Genomic DNA, 14,372 nt, shown 5'->3' on the forward strand with positions numbered 1-14,372 from the left:
TTAGTATTTTATGTAAGTGGATTCCTTAGAAAACTGAAATGACAAATTCTGCTGCCTTCGATGCTGAATAATCCCAGAGCAGCTCCCACGGTGGGCGGCACTGCAGGTGAGGACACAAGCGACCCTGGGAGCCTCCTGTCCCTAAGCACGTAATTCTTGCCTGACTCCAATACTGTGGTCCTGCAGACCTCCGCAATGCCGGTACCTGGCCCTCCTCACCCATGGCTCTGTCCACAGTTGCAAGAAGATTTAATTTTTGTTTAAAGCTCTCAGTGCTTTGTAATGGATTAGAAAATGGATGAGGATGGATTGGAAACAGTGGTTCATCTGTAGAGAAGGTAGGTAACTTTGTAACCCCAAGGTGAGTTATGTAAACAGACTTCCAAACACCCTGGCTGAGATAGGAGAACCTGAAGAGAGGCCATTGCAGCTATGCCCAGAAGGGTCACCAGGAGTGGGGACCCTCACTTGGCAGAGGAGGGTGGCAGAAGGAGGAGGAGGAAGGGGAGTGACAATAGATGGTGGGCCTTCTGCTTCTGTATCTTGGGCATTGATCATTCTGGGGGGTCTTTGCCTCCATTAGCTGACCAGGTCATCTGGGAACTAGTACAGTGAAAGCAGGGAACCTTAATTTTTACAGTTCTGATGCTGACGGATCATTTGCCTTTTGGCAGGGAAAGAGAGGGCTGCTCTTTGGAGACTGGTGCAGATGAGAAACCTGGTAAGAGCACAGCCTGGAAAACCCAGATTAAACAAATCCTAAGAACATGGTCTGGAAAGGAAAGACATGGCTGGGATTGGCAAAAGGGGTAGTGCTACCTTGCCTTGGTGATGGTAGGGACGGTGCACTGGGGTCCGTGGGGGAACTTGGTCCTTCCTATTGTCACCTCCTCCTCCCGCTGTCCTTTGTTCCTGGCTGGCGATCAGCCGTGTGCACTCAAAAATGAAAGCACCCTAGCTCCTCTTTGCAAGGGACAGCTCTGGGGCTCTCTATGGTCACCAAGCTGCCCCCTCCATGGATACCACAGCAAATGCAGTTGCAGAATTGGCAGCTGATGATAAAGAGAGCAGTGCACCCACAAGAAGTGACCTCGGCTTGTGATTTCCGATTCAGTTAAGCCAAGGCTGATAAGGAGAGGCGCTGCCCAGGGTGGCCACACTGCCCGGCTGCTGCTGAGTCTGGAACCTGCAGGGGCTGAGTTCTTGGTCCTTTATTCTGTCCTGGGCGTATTCGTTTCCTTCGTTCAGTCACCCATTTGCTTCATAAATAAGCCAAGCATTCTCTTAACACTCTTTCACCCTGTGATGGACGGAATAATGAACAACACTGTAGCCCCTGCTCTTTCAGAACTCATTGAGGGAGGAACAAGGCAGACATGTGAGCTGAGAACGCTAATACAAAGATGCAAGATAGAATGTGACTTCAGTCACATGAAGGGGACAGAAAAGAAGCAGCTATGGGAGGAAGGCACAGCAATAGAGTAAATGATTTACATTTCTGGACTTTTTTTCCAAATAGCTTCCTCTGCAAAATGAAGGTCAGCATAGAACCTAGTCAAGCCCCTACGGGAAAGGATCAGTGACTTCACAGCCCCAGAGCTCTCTGAGTTGAGCCAAGTGACAAACTCCAACAGGCTTAATCCAAAAAAGAATGGAATTTATTGGATCATGTACAATGAACAGTCCAAGAGTAGATTCAGCACCAGAATTTCACGCATAGCTGGATCCAGCACTCAAACCCTGCTGTCAGCAATCTGTCACTCTCTAGAGCCATTTACCCATTAGGCCCAACGGGATGACAGCATAGAATCTGTGAGTTTTTTGAAGCTCTAGAAATTTGTCAGAGACTCTCCCAAATAGTGTTTGACTTCAAAATGTGAAAAAAAGAAAATGACAAAGTAGCAAATGTGTCACCATGCGGTTGATCAACTTCCCCCAGCAGGTCTACTGTTCCTGCCCAGCACTGCTCTCTCCTAATTGCCAAGGACAGCAGATGCTTCTTCATTCTCTTCACCTGTGTCCTCTCCACAATCATTGGCATCGTTGACCATTGTCTCCTCCTTGGCATTCTGTCTTCTGCCAGCATCCCTGGCACTCCACTTTTCTCCTGCCTCTTAGGCTTGTTTTTTTGTTCTTCTCTGATAAATAATGAATGACAAGGGATGAGCCAGGAGAAGGGTTGGGAAGTGATTCCCACAGCCTGGATAGTTAAGAGACTGCAGTACTTCTGGGAGGGGCTGGAGTGAGGGGATAAAGCATGAGGTTGGAGTTTAGGGAGGGACCAGATCAAGAAGGGTCTGGCAAGTCACACTGAGGAGTTTGGCCATTCTCTTTAAAGTAGTAAGGAGCCATTGAAGGTTGTAGCAGGAGTGTAACATGAATAGATTTGTGTTTCACTCTTAGAAAGAGACCTTTGGCTGTGGGGTGAAGGACCTCAGGCTATTGTAGTGTTTCAGGAGAAAGACCATGGTAGTCAGGTGAAACAGTGACAGCCATAGGGATGGAAGAAAGTGGAGGATTCATGACCTATTGACAGGGCTTGGTGCAGTTTAGATGTAACAGGCGAGGGAGAGGGAGGCGTTAGGATGACACCGAGGTTGCTGATTCTGAGGCAGGAAACAGAGAAGTGGGCTTAGAGGGAGAAATGATGAGCTCAGTTTGTACCTGTTAAGATGGAGGTGCTTGAGGGACATCTGGCTGGCCATGTCCAGGGGTGGGGGATGGTTGGTGAGTCTGGAGCTTGAGAGAGAGGTCAGGGCTCCCTGCATCAGTCCCTCCCCTGTCAACACCAGAGGGAGTCTCTTGGGAGGTGTCCCCCTCCTGCCCCATAAAATTGGTCACATTCCATCAGAATAAAGGACCTCCAGTGACCGTGGGTGACCACAGATGCTTCTTTAGAAAGGAGTCTCACAGCAAAATGCATTCTGGGAGGAGCTTCGAGGGCCACAAGGAAGGGGAAGGAAGAGGAGGGGACAGAGCTGTGAGACATTGAGCTTTTCTTTGCAGATCTGAAGAGCACAGTCAAGACCACAGACACCCGTGGAGGCTCCCCCAAGACATCTGCTTCTCTGGGACTGGGGGCCTCGCGCGGGACCGTGGGGGAGTTGGCTGAAGGACTTGGGGAGCCCAGAAGCTGCCACTGAACCAAGGTAAGTGCTGGCTTGGATGGAGATCGCCAGGCAGGCAGATCTGAGCAGAACAGATAGAGGGGTGGAACGGAGGGACCTGGAAGGGGAGCCCCTGGGGGGGGCTGAAACACCCCTGGCTCTTATTTATCCAGGCTCAGGGCTGCCAGGGCCATCTTTCTGAGAAGGGTGACCTCAGACACTGCAGGGTAATTCTGCCAAGTTAAGATTGTTTCAGCCCATTTTCACAAGATGAAAAGACACGGGACCCTGTGAGAAGGACTCTCCTTTCTTCTGGAATCCTGTACATGCCGTTAATAATAGGACTAATGATTGATGCCCGGCGCTGCAGAGTACACCCATTTTCCCATTTGATTCTCACCAGCATTTAGAGGTTGACTGGATAAGTGTTTTAGTGCCATTTTATAGAACAGAAGACTGAGGCTTAGGGAGATGAAGCAACTTGCCAAAGATTGCGGAGTGGGTTAGCAAGGAGCAGGACTCAGTGTGAAACATCTGGGTCCCAGTCTGTGCCCTTTCTGGGACATCATCTGCCCATCACTTTCCTGGGGAATTTGGTGAAAGTCATGCTGGTCTGGCTGGTTCTCTTCCTACACACAAATCCAGTATCTTCTATGTGTGCCAGAGTCTGACCGAGGCCTGGTCTCTGTCCTTGAAGAGCTGACTGCCTGCAAAGAGGGTCTGAACACAGCTGCGAGTGACCAACTCAGAACTTTCAGGGTCCTCAGCGAGCCAGGAGGTGTGTGGTGTGTGCAGGATGAAAGAGAGAGACTGCAGGGTGTGGGCTCAGGGAGGGTCCCGTGGAAGGTGGTGCCTGGCTGAGGCTCAAGGGAGGAGCTGGTGTGCAAAGAGGAGGCAAGAGGCACCTCAGCAATGGGGAGCAAAGTGTGCAAACCCCCAGAGGCAGGAAAGCAAGTGGGAAAGTCAGGTGTTGGGGGGAGCACAGCTAGAGGGGGTGTGTGGAGCACTCGCAGGCCGGTCCTTTTTTGTTGTTGTTGTTGTTGAGACAGAGTCTCACTCTTTTGCGCAGGCTGGAGTGCAGTGGCGCGATCTCGGCTCACTGCAACCTCCGTCTCCTGGGTTCAAGCGATTCTCCTGCCTCGGCCTCCCAAGTAGCTGGGATTACAGGCACCCGCCGCCACGCCTGGCTAATTTTTTGTATTTTTACTAGTAATTTTTTGTGTTTTCACTGTGTTAGCCAGGATGGTCTTGATCTCCTGACCTCGTGATCCACCCACTTCGGCCTCCCATAGTGCTGGGATTACAGGCATAAGCCACCGCGCCTGGCCCGGTCCATTTATTCATTTAGCTCTATGTGGTTTTCAAATATCATCTCATTTAGTCTCATGACAAGCCTATGAGGTAGGCGTTGTTGTCAGGTCCCCTTTAAGATAGGGAAACTGAGGCATGGTTTTAAGCAAGCAGCCCAAGTTGCCCTATTAACAGGATTGGAATGCCACCTGCCTGGCCACCATGCCCCGCTGCCTCACACTAGAACCTGCTGCAGGCCCTACACTGTCTCCACGCAAGCGCCTCGGCTGACACGGTGGCTGCAGATGCCAAGCTGCAGTCATCGCCATCTGGTCCCTGCTGCATTCAGGCCCCACCTGAATTCAGATCCCACCAAGCTTCCCTGCCCCTGGGAACAATGCTCCCCCACCCCCACCCCACTGGCTCTTTCATATCCAGGTGTTTCCTTCCAGCCAGAAGCAGACACAGCTGAGGAAACAGGCCTGTCCTTGTCCACGGGGGCCAGCCCGGGCAGCAGGACCCTCACCTCCCGGCTCCTTGGGAATCTGAGAAGTAGACCTCATGGGGGCAAGGGCTAAAGGTTGAGGGGGCCCCCTCAGGACCCAGAGCACTGTCCTCTCACTCCCTTACTCCCTCACTGCCAGCTCACTCACCACACGCTCTGATCCAAAAAAAAAAAAAAAAACACAGCTATGATGTCTGGCAAGCCTGAGCTGCCCCTGAAACCCTGAGGGCATGAGGCAGCTCTGGTGGGAGAAGAGGGGAGGCAACAGAGGCAGGTGACCCAGGCTCTGCAGGTCCCCTCTCTCTGTGCCACAGGAGCGGCTGGAGGACAGGAGGCAGACAGAGTGTGGCCCTGGGAAGCTCCCCGTCTTTTCTGCCAGGGCTTTATTCCTGCAGCTGTGGTATAGGGAGGCCTGGAAGCTCCACATCTTTTCTGCCCAGGCTTTATACCTGCAGATGTGGTATAGGGAGGGCTGGAAGCTCCGTGTCTTTTCTGCCCAGGCTTTATTCCTGCAGGTATAGGGAGGCCTAGGTGGTGGGTTCTTCTGTCTGAACAGCTTGTCCCAGAAGCCAGCAATGGTGAGCTGAGGGGATGGGGGCACAAGGGATAGTCAGATCTGGAATCTTCATGTTCAGAATCTTCAGGTTCAGAAACTCTGATCCTGAGCCAGGCTTCCTCAGATCTTCCTCCAAGCCCTCTTACTTCAGTCTTCTCCTCTATCCAGGAGGTCACCCCCACTTTATCTCACAGCAACAACAGTGAGCAGCAGCTGTGAACAGGTGGCCCCCATTCGCTTCTTTTTGCCGTGTCCGTAGAAGGCTTCTATGGTTCTGTGGTCAGTCCTTGGGCTTGTTGTACCCCAAGGGAGTGATGAGCTGTGTGTGTGCACCTGGCCTGCGACTTGTTCAGTGCTGATGTTCTGTGTTTGAGGAAGAATGCTCTCTGAATCCCAATTCATTCATCCCTTCATTCTTTGTCTCTGATCTCATCCCTCTGCCAGGAACTGTGAAGGGGCTGGGTGTGGTGCTCACACCTGTAATCCCAGCACTTTGGGAGGCCGAGGCGGGTGGATCACGAGGTCAAGAGATCGAGACCATCCTGGCCAACACGGTGAAACCCCGTCTCTACTAAAAATACAAAAAATTAGCTGGGCGTGGTGGCGGGCGCCTGTAGTCCCAGGTACTCGGGAGGCTGAGGCAGGAGAATCACCTGAACCCAGTAGGCAGAGGTTGCAGTGAGACGAGATTGCGCCACTGCACTCCAGTCTGGCGACAGAGTGAGACTCTGTCTAAAAAAAAAAAAAAAAAAAGCTCTGTGAAGGACCTGGGTTATAAGTTCGAAGGATCTGTTAGTTATAAGTTAACTTAGAACTAACAAGTTAGCCCACCACAGCTTCATGGTCACCAGCAGAAGACATGAGACTCCAGAGTCAGAGACAAAGAACTCTATTACTCACAGCACAACTAGGAGCATGAACATTGTGATTATAGGTCCCCCTTTCCCCTAAGTCCTAGGGGCGCCGCAAGGAGCCCAATCCAAATGGACTCTGTTGCATCATAGCCCAGGAACCCTGAGCCTAGGAAACCCCAAATTTTCATGACGAGCTGCAAACAAACCTGCCCAACTTTTACCCTGAAAGGAGACATTATCTCTATTATATTGACAGCAAATTAGTCTTCTGTCCTAGAATGGACAGTATCTTCCAAGGCTGTTTGCTATACAAACGTATTTGAAAAGATGGTGCAGAAGAATGCTCACCAGGCATGCACAAACAGAAACCTATGGAGAATTGTCTCCCAACATCTTCCTAGTGTCCCCCACTCATTGCACCCCAAACATGCTGTCCCTTAAAAACACTGGGCACCCTTGCAACTCAGGACTTGGCTATTCTCTTTGCTTAGAGCGTTCTTCCTGCAGATAACCGCATGGCTTGCTGTCGGGCCTTTTTTAGGTTCCCACTCAAATGGCACCTCCTCAGGAGATCTCTCTCATCATCCTTTTAAAAACTGGCCGGGCGCGGTGGCTCACGCCCGTAATCCCAGCACTTTGGGAGGCCGAGGCGGGCAGATCACGAGGTCAGGAGATCGAGGCTATTCTGGCCAACATGGTGAAACCCCATCTCTACTAAAATACACAAAATTAGCTGGGCGTGGTGGTGTGCACCTGTAGTCACAGCTACTCGGGAGGCTGAGGCAGGAGAGTCGCTTGAACCTGGGAGGTGGAGGTTACAGCGAGCCGAGATTGCACCACTGCACTCCAGCCTAGGTGACAGAGCGAAACTCTGTCTCAAAAACACACACACACACACACACACTTGGGGGTTGGGGGAAATAGGGAGATGCTGGTCAAAGGGTATGAAGTTTTCATTAGATGGGAGGAATACGGTTTCTGAGATTCACTGCACATTAGGGTGACTATAGTTAATAATGGTGTATTGTATATTTCACAATTACTAAGAGAGTAAATATTTCAAATGTTTTCACCAGGAAAAGGATATGTATTGGATATGTTAATTAGCCTTATTTCATCACTCCACATTATATACGTCTATCATAATATCACTTTGTATCCCATAAATATATGCAATTATAATATATCAATTGACAATAAAATTTAAAAGTTTAAATTTAAATCTATATTTAAATATCTACATATCCATGTATCTATATCTAGACACTGCACACCCCTCCCCAACTCTAGAACCCCTCCTTCCCCTTCCCAACTTTATTCTTATAGCACTTATCATATACGATTTAATTATTTGGTTGATTTTCTGTCCCCTACACACCCACTAGAGTGCAAACTTTCTGAGAGCAGGCATTTTGTGTATTTTAACTTATTGCCACATCCCCGGGACCTGGAACAATGTCTGACACATAGAAGGTGCTCAGGAACTATGGAATAAGTGAAACCATGAGTGAATGCTGTGGGCAGTGTAAGTGAGAGGCCACAGTGGGTGGGGAGTGACCACAGGGCATCTCCCAGGTTGTTGGGATTTGTCCCTCAGCCACTTTCCTGCTGCCTATTTTGGCTGCCAGGAGTCTTGCTGACTGTGGGCGGAGGATGGTGTATTGCTGTCCTGTAATGTCGTATTCTTGCACTACGGCGGGGAGGGAGAGGAATTTTTAGATAAGCCCTGACATGCTCATCTAAAACATGCTCATGGCATGTTTGATTGGTCAGTACCTTGCACATTGCCCTTGTGGCACAAAAGCAGCAGTCAAACATTGCAGCCTTAGCTGTCCGTGATACGGCCCGAGAAAGATCAGCCACCCCCAGGTGACAGAGGTAGTTGCCGGGTCAGTGAGGCACAATGTCCTTCTCACCATTGTGTCTGTCTCCACATTTCTTATGGGACCAGTGTCTTCTTTGCAGTATTCTGAGCATCAAAGTAATCTCTGTTTCCTGTGTCATTTATTGTAGCAACCATGCCCAACAAACTTGTTTCTGTCATCCAGCCCAAGAGTAGCTTTGGGACAGTGACTCTGCCTTGTCTTCATATGAGTGCCTGACATTCATTCATTCGAGCATATTTATCAAGGGCCTTCCATGTGGTATAAACAGTGTCAGGTAATGGGGACTCAACAGTGAGCAAAATGGAGCCCCTGCCCATGGGGAGCTTATATTTTAGTGACAGCAGCCAGATAATAAACAAATGCAATAGCGTAGTCCCCTTACCTGCAGGGGACACACTCCAAGACCCCCAGGGGATGACTCAGACCTCCAATAGTACTGAACCTGGCTGCTGTCAATCAGAACACATTTCTGCTCAGGTCTTGCACCCACACATTTAATGCCCTTTCTATCTTAATGAAGCACTTATCATACACTGTGGCCATAACTTTGCAGTTTCAGATGAGACAGCAAAACTAGCAAAAATTTGTTTTTCCTTCACAATTTCATGGCTAGAAGATTTGTTCTTACCATAGATCTTAGCTACTTCAACATACGACTTTTTTCTTTCCTTGTTAAGATGAGAACTTTCGCCTTTTCACTCACTTCAAGGAAGCACTTTACAGCTTCTCCTTGGCTGACTGACAGCAGCCAGGTTCAGTACTATTGGAGGTCTTAGGCATCCCCTTGGCATATCTCAATTGCCAGCATCACTTCTCTTGCAACTTGGGGCCATGAGTAAGTAAAATAAGGGTGACTTGAACACAAGCACTGTGATACCACGACAGTTTATCTGATAACCATGATGGCTAGCAAGTGCCTTACAGTCAGGTGGCACACACTGTGTACACCCACTGAACAAAGGGATGCTTCACATTCCAGGCAGGACAGACCAGAACGGTGAGAGGTTTCATCATGCTCCTCAGAACAGTGTGCAATTTAAAATTTAGGAGTCATTTCTTTCTAGAATTTTTCGTTTAATATTTTTGGACCACAGTTGACCTTGAGCAACTGAAATTGCAGAAAGTGAAACTGCAGATAAGGGAGGATTGCTGTATAGGGCATCGGGTGCTAGGGAGAAGTACAGAGATGCACTGTGTTTGTTGAAAGACTTCTATGGGCTCTGTGTGGCAACCCTAATGCCCAGCCCATTTCAGACATTCTGCAATTAACTTTTCTCTTTGTGAACCACAACTTGAACCACAATATAGAACATGGATTGCCAACATGTCTGCTTTCTTTCTTTTTTTTTTTTTTTTTTTGAGACAGAGTCTCACTCTGTCACCCAGGCTGGAGTGCAGTGGCACGATCTTGGCTCACTGCAACTTCTGCCTCCCAGATTCAAGCAATTCTCCTGCCTCAGCCTCCTGAGTAGCTGGGACCACCACACCCAGGTAATTTTTGTATTTTTAGTAGAGACGGGGTTTCACCATGTTGGCCAGGCTGGTCTGGAACTCCTGACCTTGTGATCCACCTGCCTTGGCCTCCCAAAATGCTGTGATTACAGGCGTGAGCCCGTGCCCGGCCCGTGTCTGCTTTCAAGAGCCCAATAGGTAGCATAAATGATGATGTGGACAGGCTGATAGTGCTGGTGTGGTGTGCCTGGCACTGCCCCCGGCTTCAGAGTCCCCATTGTGAACTCAATAGGGACACTGAAGCCCTGGGGAGCACATGGCCCTTCTACAGGGAAGCTGCATGTCAACTCCAGCTAATTGTTGCCACACGAGATTGTGGGTCTGGTGTTGCTAGATCTTCCAGTTACTTATTTTAAGCAAAAGCTGGAAATCTTGATTTTTATATGAAATATGACTTTTAAATGTTGGCCACAGATTCAAATTTCCAAAAACTGTGGCTTCTCCTGGGGAAGGAAACTGATGGGCCAGAGCAGTGGTCCCCAACCTTTTTGACACCAGGAACCAGTTTCATGGAAGGCAATTTTTCCACGGAAGGGGTTTGGGGGTGGGTAGGGGTTTACTGGGTGGGGAAGGGGGCTGGGGCTGGGGCTGGGATGGATTCGGGATGAAACTGCTCCACCTCAGATCATCAGGTATTAGATTCTCTTAAGAAACGGGCAGCCTGGATCCCTTGCATGCGCAGTTCACAATAGGGTTCGAGCTTCTATGAGAATCTTATGCCCACACCGCCCCCCCAGGAGGTGGAGCTCAGGCGGTCCTGGTGGCTCACCAGCCACTCACCTGCTGCTGTGTCCCTAGTTCCTAACGGCCCATGGATCAGTGCCCGTCCGCAGCCTGGGGTTTGGGGACCCTTGGGCCAGAGGATAGCTAAGGAGTCTGGCTTTTCACTGCATAGCTATCTGTGCCTTTCAGATTTTTACCATACGCATGGTTTTTTATGTGAAAAGTGAATTTTAAAAATATACTAGACAGAGCAAAGTCTCTGAGAGTCTTTTACATGAGTCTGTGAAATGGTTAGTCTTCTTAAGCATTGTATTAGTCAGGCCACTCCGGAGGAACACTACAAATAGGATAGAGAGAGAGACTGGGAGGTGGGTGGGGGGTGGGTAGAAAACAAAAGGATGTATTAGCAGGGATTGGCTCCTGTGATTGTGGAGGCTGAGAAGTCTGTAATCTGTGGTCTATAAACTAGAGGCCCAGGAAAGTCAGTGGTGTAATTCCAGTCTGAGTCCAAAGGCCTGAGAACCAGGGAAGATGACGGCGTCAGTCTCAGTCCAAGTCCGAAGGCTGGAGAATCAAGAGCGCTGATTTTGTCCAAGGGCAGGATGGATGTCCCAGCTGAAGCACAGAGAGCACATCTGCCCTTCCTCCTCCCTCTTGTCCTATTCAGGCCCTCAGCAGATCACGTGATGCCCACCCACATGGCTGAGGGCAGATCTTGACTCACTCCCTCCATTCAGATGCTCATCTTTCCTGGAAATAGCCTCATGGACACCTCCAGAAATAATGCTTCACCAGCCATCTGGGCTTCCCTTGGCCTAGTCAGGTTGACACATAAACCATCACAAGCATGCTGCGTGCATGGGGCGGTGAGACAGTTTCAGTGTGCTAATGGTGGGCCATAGGTGTGTGAGGTCTGTTCCAGGGGTCTTGGGCAAGTACAGCCACCCTGCGGTCATTATGAGGTGACAGACTGGTAGACCACGCAGCCCCAGGGGGCAAGGACTATGTCTCATTCATTCATCTCTAACCTCTCAGGTCTTGTGCAATTTCTGCCCCATGGATTATGTTCTGAAGAGGCTCTTTGATTTACTCACCAACCTCAGCCACCCAAAACACTGCCAGGAACTCAGAAGACGGCCAGAGGGCCCTCTGAGCAAATAGAATTTGCAAGTCCATGGATGGAAGTTTGATGCTCTTTTCATTGATGAGTTCTCAGGCTTTGTTTCTTCATTTTACATACAAGACAATTGCATGTGCTTATCCGGCTTCCCAGCCTTCAGCAAACTGGCAGTTGGGTGGAGGAGCAGACACAGCCCAGGCAAGGCTGCAGCCAACACAGAAGGCACTTTGTTCAAATCAGAAAGAGGCACCCCTCTGAGTAGACAAATTACAGCAAGTTCCTCTTTGGATGGATGAATTGCAAAACCTCACCCTCCCTGCCTGAGTAAATTACAAAAAGGCCAGCAGAGCGGTGGGCTGGACTGCAGCCTCCACTCACCCACTAAGTGCAGAACACAGCTGGCGCTGCTGAAATGAGGAATCATACATGAGAAGTCAAACAGTAACAACCACTCAATGTAGGATAGGGCTACCCTCGCCTACTGATAGCTCCTGCCATCGCCACCGTTTTATGGCACGGTGCATACAATCAGCTTCCATCGAGACTCATTGAGAAAACAGCCAGGCGCCTGGCTCACGCCTCTAATCCCAGCACTCTGGGAGGCCGAGGTGGGTGGATCACCTGAGGTCAGGAGTTCGAGACCAGCCTGGCTAACATGGCGAAACCCTGTCTCTACTAAAAATACTAAAATTAGCCGGGCATGGCGGCGGGTGCCTGTAATTCCTAGCCTCAGGGAGGCTAAGGCAAGAGAATCGTTTGAACCCAGGAGGCGGAGGTTGCAGTGAGCCGAGATCGCGTCACTGCACTCCAGCCTGGGCGACAAGAGCAAAACTGTCTCAAAAAAAAAAAAAAAAAAAAGATTAATTGAGAAAACATTCAGAGGCATGGTTTGGTGCTTGAAAGGGCAAGCTTTATTTCCTAAAAAATTCTTCTCATTCCTGAAACGAAGACACATTTGATGTTGATGCATTTTAAGAATGAGCTGCTTCTATTTCCATTTCCTGTCTACGTGCAAGCTCATCCCCTGGGGGCTCTTCCCCCACACTGGTGTGGTCAGCAGCCCCAAAGGACAGGAAATCGACCACAAAGGTCTCCTGTGGGAGGAGCAAGGAAGCAGCACCTGCACAAATATATAGAAACGCTGAATAAATGTTTGATGAGTGAATGCGTGAGTGAATGAAGGAATGAGCAAATGAATAGGGAGGCTTTCTGACAGTTACTGGTAAATTTTCTTAGAATTTTACTTTCCTTTTTTTTTTTTTTTTTTTTTGAGACAGAGTTTCACTCTTGTTGCCCAGGCTGGTGTGCAATGGCACGATTGCAGCTCACTGCAACCTCTGCCTCCCGGATTCAAGCGATTCTCCTGCCTCAGCCTCCCAAGTAGCTGGGATTACTGGCACCTGCCACCACACCCAGCTAATTTTTTGTATTTTTAGTAGAGACGGGGTTTCACCATGTTAGCTAGGATGGTCTCGATCCCTGATCTTGTGATCCGCCTGCCTCAGCCTCCCAAAGGGGAATTTTACTTTCAATTAAAAATCAGCCCAGAAGCACTCTCCATTTGCCACAAAAATTCCTGGTATCTTACACTTCTCTTTTAGTCTTTTAGTCTTTATCTGTGAGATTTCTTTTCTTTCGAGGCTGCCCCATGTTCATTATTAACCCAGGCCACCCCAGACAGAAGTTCGTGTTCATTTTATTTCACAAAGACAGAGGGGGGTTCTGTGAGGTTTACAGAGGGGAAAGGAAGGCATGCGGACGTCAGGGGAAGTGGCCATGACCCCACGCCCCAGGTTGAGATCTGGGCTCTAGCTCTGGTTCTATCCTTCATGGCCACGTGGCTTTTGGCAATATTCTTCACTTTCATTCATTCATCAAATATTTATCATTGTCCACTGAGTGGCTGCTGCCCTAGATGCTGGACATGCTGCAGTGAAGAAGACATGCCCCATCCCAGTATTTGCCGAGTTCGCATTCTAATGACTAGCCAAGAAAACTAAGCCTGACAGGAGAAATTTCCATACTGATAAATGCTATGAATAAAATCAGACTGTGCTAGAGTGCGACAGGGAGGGCTATTTTGGACAGGACGTTCAGGAAAGGCCTCTGAGGCAGTGACATTGACAACAAGACCTGAATGTTGAGGGGGAGCCAGCTGTGGGGAAAGCTGGGGGAAGGGTGCTCCAGGCAGGGGTGTGCAAAGGTCCTGAGGTAGGACCAAGTTTGGCAGGACGAGATGCAGCCGGAGAGGTGCGCTGGAGCCCGATCAGATGAGCTTGTCAGCAGCATGGCGTTCACTAGAAGATCAAGGAGAAGCCATTGGAGATCGTGAATCAGAAAATGGATTATAAGGGGAAAGAACGGAAGCTGGGAGACCCCATAGGGGTACTGCCATGATTCATACAAGAGATGATGGTGGCTTGGACCTGGTGGGGCAGTTCAGGGGGAGGTTATAATGATCATTCTTCACATCCACACAGGTCATAGAGGGGGACCTGGGAACCCCAGCCCATCCCATCTGGAAAGCTCCTCTTGACTTCCCTCCACCACTGGTTGTGGGGGCAGGACCTGAATCTGCCTCATGCCCACCTGCCTGTCTACCCCACGCAATGCCTCTGCTCACACTGTCTTGCCATTTTCAGCTCCTCCCCCTTAGACTGGAAATGCCTCAAACTCAGCCAGAGTCTCATTTTCATGAAATAAAATTTCAGAAAGTTGGAGTTTTCATGTTTGAATTTTCATCATTCATTCCAATTTCACTGCCTACTTTTATTCACAAAAACAGGCCAGGGAGCATTTTTAGACAGAACGGCATGGAT

At 49.4% G+C, this 14,372-nt stretch overlaps 1 protein-coding gene across 18 annotated transcripts in view; it reads left to right on the forward strand.

The window, feature by feature from the left end:
• Nucleotides 1-2,735: 2,735 nt before the first annotated feature.
• Nucleotides 2,736-14,372, forward strand: part of PIK3R6 (phosphoinositide-3-kinase regulatory subunit 6) — a 67,056-nt gene continuing 55,419 nt past the window's right edge. For 11 of the 18 annotated variants that reach the window (XR_010153277.1, XM_016932423.4, XM_063799756.1 and 8 more), the window contains exon 1: nt 2,770-3,149. The gene's annotated coding sequence lies outside the window, so the exon portion shown is untranslated. Of the gene's footprint in view, nt 3,150-14,372 lie in introns of all 18 variants that reach the window. The other 7 variants (XM_063799766.1, XM_063799767.1, XM_016932424.4 and 4 more) reach the window with 6 other exon arrangements.

The sequence above is a fragment of the Pan troglodytes genome, chromosome 19 (assembly GCF_028858775.2).
Source record: "Pan troglodytes isolate AG18354 chromosome 19, NHGRI_mPanTro3-v2.0_pri, whole genome shotgun sequence".
In the NCBI taxonomy this organism is placed as follows: Eukaryota; Metazoa; Chordata; class Mammalia; order Primates; family Hominidae; genus Pan; species Pan troglodytes.